This window comes from Malaclemys terrapin, chromosome 2, assembly GCF_027887155.1.
Source record: "Malaclemys terrapin pileata isolate rMalTer1 chromosome 2, rMalTer1.hap1, whole genome shotgun sequence".
NCBI lineage: Eukaryota > Metazoa > Chordata > Testudines > Emydidae > Malaclemys > Malaclemys terrapin.
The window spans coordinates 263938565-263953797 of NC_071506.1; positions in this window are offsets into that span (position 1 = coordinate 263938565).

Genomic DNA, 15233 nt, shown 5'->3' on the forward strand with positions numbered 1-15233 from the left:
TTCATACATACACACTACTTCTCGCATGACACCGCTACATACATCTCACAGTGCTTACAGTGCACAGTATGATGTAAGCTTTTATTTGCTATATTACACAACAGTCTTTATAAATAAATAGTATAACAGCAATGTGTGCGGTGTAATGAATGTGTCAGGCCTGATGAGAGTTGCTGTTATAGAACAGTGACCCCTTTGGCAGTTGGCACTGAAGGGCTTTTTAGGTCACAATTAAAAAAAAAAAAAAAAAAAAACCACCTCACACACACCCTAAGCAAAATAGTTAAATGGGTGCAAAAATCTATGTGTAGACCAGGCCTTCTAAACAATAGCTCCACTCTCACCAGAATTGCAAGCCGCATACAGCAATTCATTGTAACAATCTACAGGGGCCATTATTCCACTGTAAGCAGTTTTTTGCTCCAACCATGTTCATTTTAGGCAGGTGCCGTGCTAAAGTAGCTGTTCAGGCCCTGCTACATCCATGGCAGCTGCGGTGACATGATTTGGCTGCTGAAAACAACTGCAAAGCAATCACTGAGTCTGGGGTTAATCTCATTAAGTTTAAAGGAGAAAGAGTAGAATGGCAGCTAAAACATTACAGGCCTGCACCACAGCGTTATCAAGCACAGCTGAAGTTTTTTCCAACTGTATCTTGGGGGAAAACAACAACATAAAACATGAGTAATTTGATATATTGTCTTAATAGAGGGCTTCAGTGAAGTGCCTGTTTCTCAAATAAAATAAATAAGTCCTTCTGCTGCAGTTAAGTCTTGATAGGCATGATTGGGCATTGAAGAATAAAATGGCAGCATAAGAGCTTTTTAAACCTTTTGATTCATTATTTCTGTGTCTACTTTGGAGCCCTTAACCCTGATTACTTTGGTTGGTTTCAACTTGAGCATGGCTACACTAGTTTGGCTGGAAAGCCAGCTGAAGCTACGGAAAAGTCAGCTCTCTAAAGGGCCAACAGTGTTTCTGCTGAAACCCCACAAAACACCTGCAATCCACACATGCACACACACAGCTCCAAGGGTTATGAGCTAAATAATGTGGCCTTGGAGAAAGAGGATTAATAATCGCTGACTTTTTGTCAGTGAAATCATTCTGCTCAAATGCTCTGTTCAGTCTGGCTTTCCTGGTAATTTCATCCCTCGCTGGTGTAGTTTATGTTCTATTTTATCAACTCAAGACTGAATTACTTCCATTAGGCCATTTAAAACTGGCCTATCCCCTATGAGAAAATGGTCACATTCTTTAGAGTTTTGCCTTTTCACCAGAACAAATGTACTTTGCATCTGTAATAATCTAGCACCCCTCCCTGCCCCCTCCCCCAGCCCAGAAAGGGTGCTCGGACGCTATGGTGAGGAGCCCCACGTAAGTAGACAGATACATTTATTATACCCAGGGTGGCCAAAACAGACAGAGATACAAGCTTATAAATCATATGAATAGTGGTCAAAACTGAAGGGCTAGAGCCACAGGTGCCAACTCTCATTTTTCTGGGTGGGTGCTCTGCCTCGAGGTCCCGCCCCTCACTCTGCCTCTTCCTGCCCCTGCTCCGCCCCCTTCCCCAGTGCCCAACCCTGGCTCCGCCTCTTCCTGCCCCTGCTCCGCCCCCTTCCCCAGGGCCTCCCACTCTCTGCTGACCAGCTCATTGGTAAGTGGCTGGGCTTTTTCCATAGGTGCTCCAGACCGAGAGCACCCACTGAGTCGGCACCTATGTCTGGAGCTGAGACTCAGCCAGTGCTACCTGCTGTAATGGGTACCAAGTCTACACTACAAACTTACACCAGTATAACTACATCGCTCAGGCATTCGAAAAATCCATACCCCTGAGTGACGCAGTTGTACCTACCTAGCCCCTGTGGTAGACAAAGCTACGTCGACAGGAGGGCTTCAAGTGCTAATGGCTGCAAGGATTTTTTTTTTCTTACAATAACAACAGCCTTAGTGACTCTACCCTGCACAGCTGATCTGCTTTCACCAGATGCACTTTCACCTTTATAACTGAGACACATCATTTCACGTTGAACCCATAGCTCTTGCACAACAAGCAATTCTCGGCCCTGATGCAGCTGCACTGACTCAGGAAAATAGAGGTGGAGTCCGTGTTGCCAGAGGCAAAACAACTATCTACCACATTAGCCTTGGCATTTGAATTTGATTACTGTGGGTCAGCACTATTTTTTCCTTAGCTGAACCAACAACTCTTTAACTCTCTATTAACAGTGAATATATTTGAAGAGCCCTTTACTGTTACTTTGGGGATATGCTGCAAAAATTCAGACACTTTTTAGTAAGGTATTTATTTAACTATTTTCGGGTTTCTAAATAGTCTACTTATTGCTGACACTGAAATTTTCACCCCCTACTTTACTCCGGGATAGTAACAGGTCTCTGCATATTCCAGTGTGGCAGCAAAATAAAAAAGTTCTAGCGCACTGCTCTGGAGGGGACTAACCACATAAGGTCAAACTCTGCTCTGTTACCTCATGCAGCCTCTGAGGTAACAGAGCAGAGTTTGACCTTATGTGGGTACCCCCTCCAAAGCTGTCACCCAACTGTAACAAAGCAGAATCCAGCTCATGATGTTTGTTTAGGCTACATGAAAAAGATTGTTTACTTCATCATTCTTGCATTTTCACAGAATGTCTCACGATTTCAAACTGTACCATTGAGCATCAGAGCAGCCTCATATCATCTCTAGGGTAAAGATTAATCTGTGAAATAACATGAGGATGGTGACGCTTTTCGGTGTTTATGGGATTTGGCCAGCGGTGCCAGAATTTACACATGCTTCAAACTTCAAGTCACTTTTTGTTGTTCTAGCGTCTGGCCATTTTACATTAGTGCAATAAGAGTTGTTCAGTTACCAGTGCAAGAGATTCATACACGTCAGGGCCCGAAGGGACCACTATGATAATCTATTCTGACTCCAATGAACCTCACCCCATCATTCCTGCAACAGACCCAGCTCTCTTCTGTTTGAGCTACACCCTCTCATTTTAAAAGATCTCTACTGTATCCAAACTTTCGTCCCAACATCAGCCCTTACAATAAATTGTCCCAAATTTCCCTAGCAGAGAGCTGTAAGATTAAGGCCAACAGCAAGAGCTCTTCAGTGTCACAATGAGAGGCGCTGACATAGTGCTTGATCACACACTCTGGAGCATTAGGTTCTTTTTAGGATCCTCTGCTGGAATTGACATATAGCTGCAGCTTAACATAGACAAATGTAAAACAATTGGTTGAGGAACAATAAACCAAAACAGAAAACAGCAGTTCTGCAGTTCCCCTCACCTCCTACCAAGGAGATTTACAATAGCTCCTGAACTCCTGCAGCACCGTTTAGTTTGGTATTAGTGATTTTTTTCTCAATACTCATTGTTGGCTGTCATTCCCCGGAGGGAGACTTAGCTTCAGACACGGAAGAGGGGACACCTGGGCTGCTTATAAAAAACTCCAGGATCCCTTGTCCTGGTGGCTCCCTGGTCTTGTAAAGCTCAGCAGTTCTGCAGCAGTCCTGGTTCCTAAAGCTTTCCCTGTTTCTTCTATCAATGAGGCATCTAAACCCGGCCAGGGAGCTGTTCCAGTTTAGACACCACCAGGCTCATACGGTTATACAGCCTTCACTGCACAATCACTTTAGGTTCGAAGGTGTAACATGAAAATACTGTAGTGAAACATCTTTGCAGTGAAAATCTCCAGTTCTTGTTCTGCTCCAAAACAGACCCATTCCCCAAGACTGGACTCCAGGCACAACATATTACTTCACTAGCTTGTGAAGCAGACAGTACCCTCATAAAATACTATCACATTAAGCTGCCTTTCAACCCCTACTGAGTATGAGGCGTTATGGGAATCTGTAAACTAGACATGCCTGGAAATGGCTAACATAGGTTCTAGTCTATGCAACTGTCAGTCAGAGAGGTAGTGCTGGCTTGTAGCAAGAGCGGGGGAGTAGGCCTCAGAAATCCTTGAGTTAAATCCACCATGGCCCTGTGTGTTGCATTGTCATTTGCATCAGTGCAAAGCCATTGGGTGTAAAATGCTACCAAATCAGAATGGCAGCTCTTTGCACACACATTGCCAGGAACCAGTGAGTGCACAAGGTCCAGGACAATGATCAGTCAGACCCTTGGATACTATGACTGATTTGGCTGTTATTTGCTCACTATGTGACTATCATGTCCCCAAAGCCTGAGTAAGACAATATGAGGCCCTAGGCATGCCATGACATGCCCCCTGATCCCTACCCTCATATTCCTGGCCCCACCAGGACATGTGACAGAGGAGGTCCCATTCTGTCCCAGAAAGGCCAGCTGGGGCAGTGGCACCCTCTCCCTGTCAAGAGGGGCAGCAGCAAGGGGTACATACAACGCAATAGGATATTCATGTTCAACAGATCAAGACTTTTAAAATGATACCTCACAAGGCACGCACTGTACAAACACATATCATAATCATAGCACAGTGGTGAATATGGGGGTTCCAGGGTGCTATTCTGAGGAAGAGAGTGTCACAATGATTCATTCCAGAAGCTCCTAATCAGTTAGGACACAACAAGTAACACCCCACCAGGATACATGGAACAGTTCTTGGGGGGAGGGATAGCTCAGTGGTTTGAGCATTGGCCTGCTAAACCCAGGGTTGTGAGTTCAATCCTTGAGGGGGCCACTTGGGGATCTGGGGCAAAATCAGTACTTGGACCTGCTAGTGAAGGCAGGGGGCTGGACTCGATGACCTTTCAAGGTCCCTTCCAGTTCTAGGAGATGGGATATCTCCATTATTTTTTTTTTTTTTTTTTTTTTTCTCCCTCGGGTCTATTGCTTCAGGCTCTCTGCACATTCAGGTAGAGAATTGAGGGAAGGATAGCTCAGTAGTTTGAGCATTGGCCTGCTAAATCCAGCGGTTGTGAGTTCAATCCTTGAGGGGGCCACTTAGGGATCTGGGGCAAAATCAGTACTTGGTCCTGCTAGTGAAGGCAGGAGGCTGGACTTGATGACCTTTCAGGGTCCCTTCCAGTTCTAGGAGATAGATACATCTCCATATTACTATCACTGCACAGGCTACATTCCAGGTGCGCTTTCAAACTTTTCTTCATGATCATGAGAACTACAAATGTTGTTTATTTTTTAATTAAAAATATTTTGATGTATTCACATGACTCGAGGAATTAGGGCCCTAAGCATGGGCTTACATAGCTGCAGCCTTAAGCTGGCCCTTCATGTATAATTGTACCTATCTGCAAAATTGCCATAATAAATACCCTACAGAGATGTGATCAGTCTTTGGTTAATATATGTAGAGCTCTTAGAGAGCCTCAGATGAAAGGCACTCTGTCAGGGCAACGTATGGCTATTATTCCTACAAGGGATAAAGCGGGTCAGACCTATTGGTCTTTAAAATCTGCATGCCTTAGCCACCTCAGCCACCTTCAACATCTTCCCTAAAATTGGCAGCATCAGCCTGAGCCAGTAAAACAGCCATGGCTGTAGCGAAAGCTGCCCTGAACCGCAGAAAGAAATTATAGGCTTAAGGTTGTGGTTTTTTAAAACCCAATACAGCTGACAAGCAACACTCCTGATCTGTGACTAGAATACAAATGGATGGTTGCAAATTGCTGCCTCTTTCTCTTTGGGCTGTTCAGTCTGAGCTGCGGCTACTTCAAAAGGCTTTGCATTCAGGAGACAATGAATGGCTGGGGCTGTGTTGAAGCTGCAGGTTTCAGGGCAAATTCCTGTCTGGAGATCTGGAGGGCAGAGCACAACTCTGATTTCCTGCTCTTCCTACACGCCCACTGGGTCCTCTGCACCTGAAGGGGACGCAAACTAGCAGAGTCAAGCTCTGCGTGCAGCTCTGAGAACAGAATTTTACCCTGGAGCAGTAAAGACATCAAAGGCCTTGCAGCCATAGCTAGCCAATGTTTTGTTTATTTTAAATTGATTTAAATGAACTAATATTTTAAATGGAAGTTGGTTTACACTATAGATTTGTGGGTATCTTTAGGCAGTGAGCAGCCCATCCCTCTTCAGCAAAGAACTTAAGAACATGCTTAACTGAATCTGGGACTTAGCACTTTACCAGGACATTAACTAATTAATACGACCAACAACCATGTGCTTCACTGCCCCCATTTTACAGCAGCGCAGTGATGTGTTCAAGGCCACCATTGTCCGAGATAGGATAATAACCCAAGACTTCCAGAGACTGACGTCTGTGTTCAGACTATGTTGCTCTCTCAACCCTCCAAATTAATAAGAAAAGAAACTACCTATAAAACTGGGGAAATGCATGACAGGGCCTGCAATTGTGAGCTTTCCTTATTTCTCACACCTCACTACGTGGCTGAGGCATACAGATAGCTCCCAATAACGGCACTATTCCCTGTTGCATGATCTCCCTTACTTGAAAAATCTTCTTCATAAGTCTAAATACCTCCTGTGATGAGAGCGAGGACCATTTGCAGAATGAGAGATGCTAACACCTCAGGAGGAGCTGGAAATCGACACGTCACAGCCCATCAGCAGCCTGTAAAGTATTCATCTCAGGCACATTAACAGAGAGAGAAATTGTTTCCTTTATTCATGTATCAGAATGGGATTTCAATCTGGCTATTTTAGCAGAATTATAGCTCAGTGATGTCTTCTGATTCGTGCTGAGATATAAGCAGTTGCATCTAATATGTTCCTGTCAATAGGAGAATTGGGTTTATTTGTGAATATGGTTGTTTGAAATATCTCTGCTTGGTATGAGGCTTTGACCTCTTGGCATAGTTTGCTGCCTACTTCCTACATGCCATTTTTCATTATGCTGAACTAAATATAAATTGAGAGGAAGGATGGATAGTCTTGTAACTAAAGAAAGGGAATCAGGCGTCCTGTGTTCTAATCCGACACTTCCACACACTTCTTATATGACCGCAGGCAATTCATATGAGCCTCTTTTTTCCTCCATCTAAAGTTTACCATCTTTGACATCAATGGATACAAACACTGTGCACTGTAAGTGCCAGATTAATTACAGATAGAAAACTTTTAAATGTATTAGGTATTATCTGTTAATGGACACCATTAACTGTAAATAGACATCATTAATGACTGCTTCTTGGAGCAGCTAGTCCTGGAACCCACAACAGGAGAGACAATTCTTGATTTAGGCCTAAGTGGAGCACAGGATCTGATCCAAGTGGTGAATATAACATCCTTGTGGGAGGGAAAATTCCAAAGAAGCCCACCACCGCAGCATTTAACTTCAGAAAGAGGAACTACACAAAAATGAGGAAGCTAGTTAAAAGGAAATTAAAAGATACAGTCACAAGAGTGAAATGCCTTCAAGTTACATGGAAACTTTTTAAAAACATCATAAGAGGCTCAAATTAAATGTATACCCCAAATTAAAAAAACATAGTAAGAGGACCAAGAAAGTGCCCCCATAGCTAAATAGAGTAAAAGAAACAGTTGGAGGCAAAAAGGCACTCTTTAAAAATTGGAAGTCAAATCCTACTGAGGAAAATAGAAAGGATCATAAACTCTGACAAGTCAAGTGTAGAAGTATAATTAGGTAGGCCAAAAAAGACTTTGAAGAGCAACTAGCAAAAGGCACAAAAACTAACAGTAGAGAAAAATGTAAGTACATCAGAAGCAGGAAGCCTACCAATCAGTGGGGTCACTGAATGATCAAGGTATTAAAGGAGCACTCGAAGAAGATAACGCCATTATGGAAAAACTAAATGAATTCTTTGATTGGTAGGATATGAGGGAGAGTCCCAAACCTGAGCCATTCTTTTTAGGTGACAAAACTGAGGAACTGTTCCAGATTGTGGTTTCAATAGAGTAGGTATTGGAACAAATTGATAAATTAAACAGTAATAAGTCACCAGTTCCAGCTGGTATTCACCCAAGAGTTCTGAAGGAACTCAAATATGAAATTGCAGGACTAGTTGTGATATGTAACCTATCGTTTAAATCAGTTTCTGTGCAAGGTGACTGGAGAACAGCTAATGTGACACCAAATTTTTAAAAAGGCTCTAGAAGCCATCCTGGCAATTACAAGACAGTGAGCCTAACTCGAGCACCAGGCAAATTGGTTGAAACTATAGTAAAGTACAGAATTATCAGACACATAGATGAATATGATTTGTTGGGAAAGAGTCAACATGGCTTTTGTAAAGGCTTTTGCCTCAATAATCTATTAGAATTCTTTGAGGGGAGTCAACAAACATGTGGACAAGGGTGATCCACTGGGTACTGTGTACTTGGACTTTCAGAAAGCCTTTGACAAGGGCCTTCACCAAAGACTCTGAAGCAAAGTAAGCGGCCATGGGATAAGAGGGAAGGTCCCTTTATGGATCAGTAACTAGTCAAAAGACAGAAAACAAAGGGTAGGAATAAATGGTCAAGTTTTCAGAATGAAGAGAGGTAAATAGGGATCCTCCTCCCAGGTCTCTGTACTGGGATCAGTGCTGTTCAACATATTCATAAATGATATAGAAAAGGGGTAAATAGTGAGGTGGCAAAATTGGCAGAAGATATAAAATTACTCAAGATAGTTAAGTCTAAAGCTGCCTGCGAAGAGTTACAAAGGGATCTCACAAAATTGGGTGAGTGGGCAACAAAATGGCAGATGAAATTCAGTGTTGGTAAGTGCAAAGTAATGCACACTGGAAAACAAAATCCCAAGTATGCATACAAAATGATGGGGTTTAAATTAGTTGTTATCACTCATAAAAGAGGTCTTGGAGTCATTGTGGACAGTGCTCTGAAAACATCCGATCAATGTGCAGCAGCAGTCAAAAAGGCTAACAGACTCATAATGCCGCTATATAAATCCATAGTATGCCCACCCTTTGAATACTGCATGGAGTTCTGGTCACCCCATTACAAAAAAGATATATCAGAATTGTAAACAGTATAGAGAAATTCAACAAATACAATTAGCGGGTGGAACTGCTTCTATATGAGGAGAGATTAATAAGACTGGGACTACGCAGCTTGGAAAAGAGACGACTAAGGAGGGATATAATAGAGGTCTATACAACCATGACTGGTGTGGAGAAAGTAAATAAGGAAGTGTTATTTACCCCTTCACATAACACAAAAACCAGGGGTCACCCAATGATATTAATAAGCAGCAGGTTTAAAAAAACTTCATCACACAATCAAGAAGCTGTGGAACTTGTTGTCAGGGGATGTTGTGAAGGCCAAAAGTATAACTGGGTTCAAACAAGAATTAGATGAATTCATGGAGGATAGGTCCATCAATGGCTATTAGCCAAGCTGGTCAGGGATGCAACCCTATGCTCTGGGAGTCCTAAACCTCTAACTGCCTGAAGCTGGGTATGGACGACAGAGGACAGATCACTCAATAATTGCCCTGTTCTGTTCATTCCCTCTGAAGTATCTGGCATTGGTCATTGTCTGAAGAGAGGATACTGGGCCAGATGGACCATTGGTCTGACCCAGTAAGACTGATCTTATGTTCTAGAAAAATCTAGCAGTTTTTTTCCAGCTCTATTTGCATGATTCTGTGAATTTGTTTTACATCACTGAAGTTCACTCTGAAATTGATAGCTTATCTGCTTCTATCTTCTAGGACTACACACTTCTTTCCTAAGATCATCCTTCTGTATTAGTCTCTACATAGTCATTTTTCATAGAAGAGCGTGGAACACTTTAGCATTTTAAGAAAACCATAATTTGTTATAAATGCTTGAGCTGCAAACAGTTACACTGCCCTTTTTATATTATTATTTTTAAAGCACCACATCATCATGTCTCAAAATAAGGGAAAATGTCAGATGGAATTTAACACACTTAAAAGCATCAATGCTGGGAATTCCAACCAGTGTGCAGAGACGAGCCCAGACTTCAAGATGATGTGATCTGTGTATACATGCCAGCATGTGAAAATCTTGATTGCTGAAATTAATTGCCAGCTGTTCCTGGAAGTTCATCATCATCTCCTTCACCTTCACGGTCCTCACCTTTTGCTCACTACAGTGCTATGTCTTGTGCTCTGTAAAAATTTTCCTGGACAGAGTCAAGAAAGTAGCCCTCTGAGCAAGTGGATTTTTATAGTGGCAAGAAGCCTACCATACCTTTGACTTCAAGCAGTTGATCCAGATTCTGCTCAGTCTTTCTTTCTGACACTAAGAGTTCTCTAAATATCCGTATTCCTTTGGGGAAGCATGCACAAGGGCCCTGATCCTTCAGTAAGTTATGCTCATGCAGTTCCCCACTGGCTGCATGCACAATGACTGGCAGTTTGGGGGCCATGATGTGTGTCAGCTCCTGCAAATCAGATATTCTGACTATATTTGTACTGGGGAGGGATTAACATGTTAGAGGTGGGGCATACATTTCTCAGTCTTCCTCTCCTTCTATAAAATAAAATAAAAGTATTGGACCTTCAGTCACTAGATGGTGCTATCACAAATAATGTGGAGTACTGTTTATCTCAATGTGTAAACAGTTAGCTCTTGAAAAATGCTGATTGTCAGCTGTGATGCAATTTTTTTAGTTACTGGTCCTAACTCCAGTAATACTGACTCCCTGTCTTAATCTCAAAAGTAAATATATCACCCCATTACTATCATATCTGAGCACTTCACAGTCTCTAATGTATTTATCATCATAACATCCCCCATGATGGCACTGAACTGAGACACTGAAAGACTAAGCCCAGTTCCTCAAAGGCATTTAGGCACTTAGATTTTATGAAATCCATGGGAGTTAGGCACTTAAATATCTTTGTACTTTAGGGTATGTCTACACTACGGGATTAATCCGAATTTAGATAATTCGGATTTGAGAAACAGGTTGTATAAAGTCGAAATGAGTGCGGCCACACTAGCACAGTAATTCGGTGGTGTGCGTCCAAGTACCGGGGCTAGCGTCGATTTCTGCACCGTTGCACTGTGGGTAGCAATTCCATAGCTATCCCATAGTTCCCGCAGTCTCCTGCGCCCATTGGGATTGTGGGTTAAGATCCCAGTGCCTGATGGGACAAAAAACATCGTCGCAGGTGGTTCTGGGTACAGCCTCACTCCCTCCCTCCCTCCCTCCCTGCATGAAAGCAACGGACGGCAGACAACCATTTTCGCGCCTTTTTTCCTGGGTGGGTGAACACTGCAGACTCCATACCACGGCAAGCATGGAGCCCGCTGAGGTCAAGACAGCACTCATGAATATTGCAAACACCTCGCGCGTTCTTGTGGAGTTTATGCTCAGCCAGGACCAGAAAAACGAGGCGAGGAGGCAGCGGCGGCGGCAGCGCAGCGACAAGCATGATGAGGACATGGACACGGACACGGACACAGAATTCAGTGAAACCACAGGCCCCGGTGCTTTGGAGATCATGTTGTTAATGGGGCAGATTCTATCCATGGAACGCCGATTCTGGGCAAGGGAAACAAGCACAGACTGGTGGGACCGCATAGTGTTGCAGGTCTGGGACGATTCCCAGTGGCTGCGGAACTTTCGCATGCGTAAGGGCACTTTCATGGAACTTTGTGACTTGCTTTCCCCTGCCCTGAAATGCCAGAATACCAAGATGAGAGCAGCCCTCACAGTTGAGAAGCGCGTGGCGATAGCCCTGTGGAAGCTTGCAACGCCAGACAGCTACCGGTCAGTCGGGAATCAATTTGGAGTGGGCAAATCTACGGTGGGGGCTGCTGTGATGCAAGTAGCCAAAGCAATCACTCAGGTGCTGCTACGAAAGTTAGTGACTCTGGGAAATGTGCAGGCTATAGTGGATGGTTTTGCTGCAATGGGATTCCCTAACTGTGGTGGGGCAATAGACGGAACCCATATCCCTATCTTGGCACCGGAGCACCAAGCCACCGAGTACATAAACCGCAAGGGGTACTTTTCAATGGTGCTGCAAGCACTTGTGGATCACAAGGGACGTTTCACCAACATCAACGCGGGCTGGGCGGGAAGGGTTCATGACGCTCGCGTCTTCAGGAACACTACTCTGTTTAAAGGGCTGCAGCAAGGGACTTACTTTCCGGACCAGAAAATAACCGTTGGGGATGTTGAAATGCCCATAGTTATTCTTGGGGACCCAGCCTACCCCTTAATGCCATGGCTTATGAAGCCATACACAGGCAGCCTGGACAGGAGTCAGGAGCTGTTTAACTACAGGCTAAGCAAGTGCAGAATGGTGGTAGAATGTGCATTTGGCCGTTTAAAAGGTCGCTGGCGTTCATTATTGACTCGCTCTGACCTCAGCCAAAGAAATCTCCCCATTGTTATTTCTGCTTGCTGTGTGCTCCACAATCTCTGTGAAAGTAAGGGGGAGACCTTTATGGCGGGGTGGGAGGCTGAGGCAAATCGCCTGGCTGCTGATTACGCGCAGCCAGACACCAGGGCGATTAGAAGATCACACCATGAAGCGCTGTGCATCAGAGAAGCTTTGAAAACCAGTTTCATGGCTGGCCAGGCTACCGTGTGAAATATCTGTTTGTTTCTCCTTCATGAAAACCCTCCCCCTTTACTGACTGATTTTCTGTAAGGAACCCACCCTGCCCCTTCCCCCAGCTTTCTTTCAAACCAAATAAAGTCACTATCATTTAAAAATCATTTATTCTTTATTAATAGATTAGAAAAAGAGGGAGGGAACCCGGGTGGTATTTGGGAGGAGGATTGCTGGGAAGGAAAAAGCCACAAAGAAAAGGTTAAAAAAATGACAGCCTTTTGCTTGGGCTGTCTACTGGGGTGGAATGGGAAGGTGTACGGAGCCTCCCCCCCCGCGTTCTTACACGTCTGGGTGAGGAGGATACGGAACATGGGGAGGGGGGAGGGTGGAACAGGGGCTGAAGCGGCAGTCTGTTTTCCAGCAGCCGTTCCTGAACCTCCACCAGACGCCGGAGCAGCCCCAGCGTTGCATCCTTCATCCTCTGGTCTTCCTGCCGCCATCTCTCATCTCGATCGTCTCTCCTCTCCTCACGTTGGTCCCTCCTCTCCTCACGTTGGTCCCTCCTCTCCTCACGTTCACTGACTTCTTTCCTATACTTTGAAACTGTTTCCTTCCACTCATTCAGATGAGCTCTGTCACTCCTGCTGGATTGCATAATTTCAGAAAACATGTCCTCCCGCGTCTTCTTCTTACGACGCCTTATCTGTGATAACCTTCGGGATGGAGGAGGGAGGCTTGAGGAATTTGCAGCTGCTGTAGGGAGGGGAAAAAAGAGAGAATTGTTTTAAAAGCTACATTTTGCAGAACAATGCTTATACTCTTTCACGGTGACCAACACTGTTCACATTACATAGCACATGTGATTTCTGTGCAAGGTCGCATTTTGCCTCTTAATGCTGAGTGCTTGTGGCTTTGCTGCTAGAGATCACAGGTCTGGGCAACAGAATTTGGCTTGCATGCGGCCATGGTAAGCCATTGTTTTACAGCTTATGCACCCTCCTTTCCCACATACCAAGCATAGCCTGTAGAGTGCTGCAGAAGCCTGGCCAATCTCAGCCAGTTGGGGGGGGGGCAGTGTGGGGGGGCTTGTCTGGGCCCCTTCAGGCAAGTAGAGTGCTGCGGTTTTTCTGTTAACATTCAGCAGCACCAGAAAACAAACTAACCCCCCCCCCCGCCATGAATTCTCTGGGATGATCACGGTACCCCTCCCCCCACCCCATGGCTGGTATCAGGGAAGATCCCTGCAGGCACCAAACTACCCCCCCCCCCCGCCGCCGACCCCCCCCCTCGCCATGAATTCTCTGGGATGATCACGGTACCCTCCCCCCACCGCGTGGCTGGTAACAGGGAAGAACCCTGCTAGCCAAACGCGGAAAACTTCAGGGCCAATTTCCCATCTGCGCTTGGCTAACTGCAGGGAAGGATTTATTTTCCGCCACAGGCAAACAGCCCAGTAGGAACGGCCACCTCTGTCCCCTTAATTAAGTTCCCGTATTTCAACCAGGTTACCAGGAGTGATATCACTCTCCTGAGGATTACACAACAAGATAAAGAACGGATGTTGCTTGAATGCCAGCAAACACCGGGACCATACGCTGCTAGGCTTTGTCAGGCAATGATACCAGATTACTTGCTGCAAGCATGGCGTGGTCAAGTGTCCTACCATGGAGGAGGGAATAAGGATGCACTGCCCAGAAACCTTCTGGCAAGGCTTTCGGAGTACCTCCAGGAGAGCTTCATGGAGATGTCCCTGGAGGATTTCCGCTCCATCCCCAGACACGTTAACAGACTTTTCCAGTAGCTACAGACTTTTCCAGTAGCTGAACTGACCGCGAATGCAAAGTCAGGCAAAGTAATCATTAAAAACCGTTTGCTTTTAAAACAAGTTTTATATTTTAAAAGGTAAACTCACCTGAGGTCCCTTCCATGGGGTCAGAGTCTTGGGTACTGGCTTGGGAGGCTTGGGAGGGTACTTCAGTCAGGGTGAGAAAAAGATCCTGGCTGTTGGGGAGAATTGAGTGCTGTGTGCTCTCTGCAAGCTCATCCTCCTCCTCCTCCTCCTCCTCTACCCCATCGGCAGAATCCTCAGGCGTCGAGACTATCCCCGACCCAGAATCCACGAACAAAGGTGGGGTAGTGGTGGCAGCCCCCCCTAGAATTGCATGCAGCTCGGCGTAGTAGCGGCATGTCCGCGGCTCTGACCCGGAGCGACCGTTTGCCTCCTTTGTTTTTTGATAGGCTTGTCTGAGCTCCTTGACCTTCACGCGGCACTGCTCAGAGTCCCTATTGTGGCCTCTCTCCATCATGCCCTTGGAAATTTTTTCAAAAGTTTTTGCATTTCGTCTTTTAGAACGAAGTTCTGCAAGCACTGAATCCTCTCCCCATACAGCGATCAGATCCAGTACCTCCCTCACGGTCCATGCTGGTGCTCTTTTTCGATTATCAGCCTGCATGGTTACCTGTGCTGATGAGGTATCTGTGGTCACCTGTGCTCTCCATGCTGGGCAAACAGGAAATGAAGTTCAAATGTTCGCGGGGCTTTTCCTGTCTACCTGGCCAGTGCATCCGAGTTCGGATTGCTGTCCAGAGCGGTCACAATGATGCACTGTGGGATAGCTCCCGGAGGCCAATACCATCGAATTGCGGCCACACTAACCCTAATTCGAATTGCTAAAATCGATTTTGGCGCTACTCCGCTCGTTGGGGTGGAGTACAGAAATCGATTTAAAGGGCCCTTTACATCGAATTAAATGGCGTCGTTGTGTGGACGGTTACAGGGTTAATTCGAATTAAAGCTGATAAATCCGAAT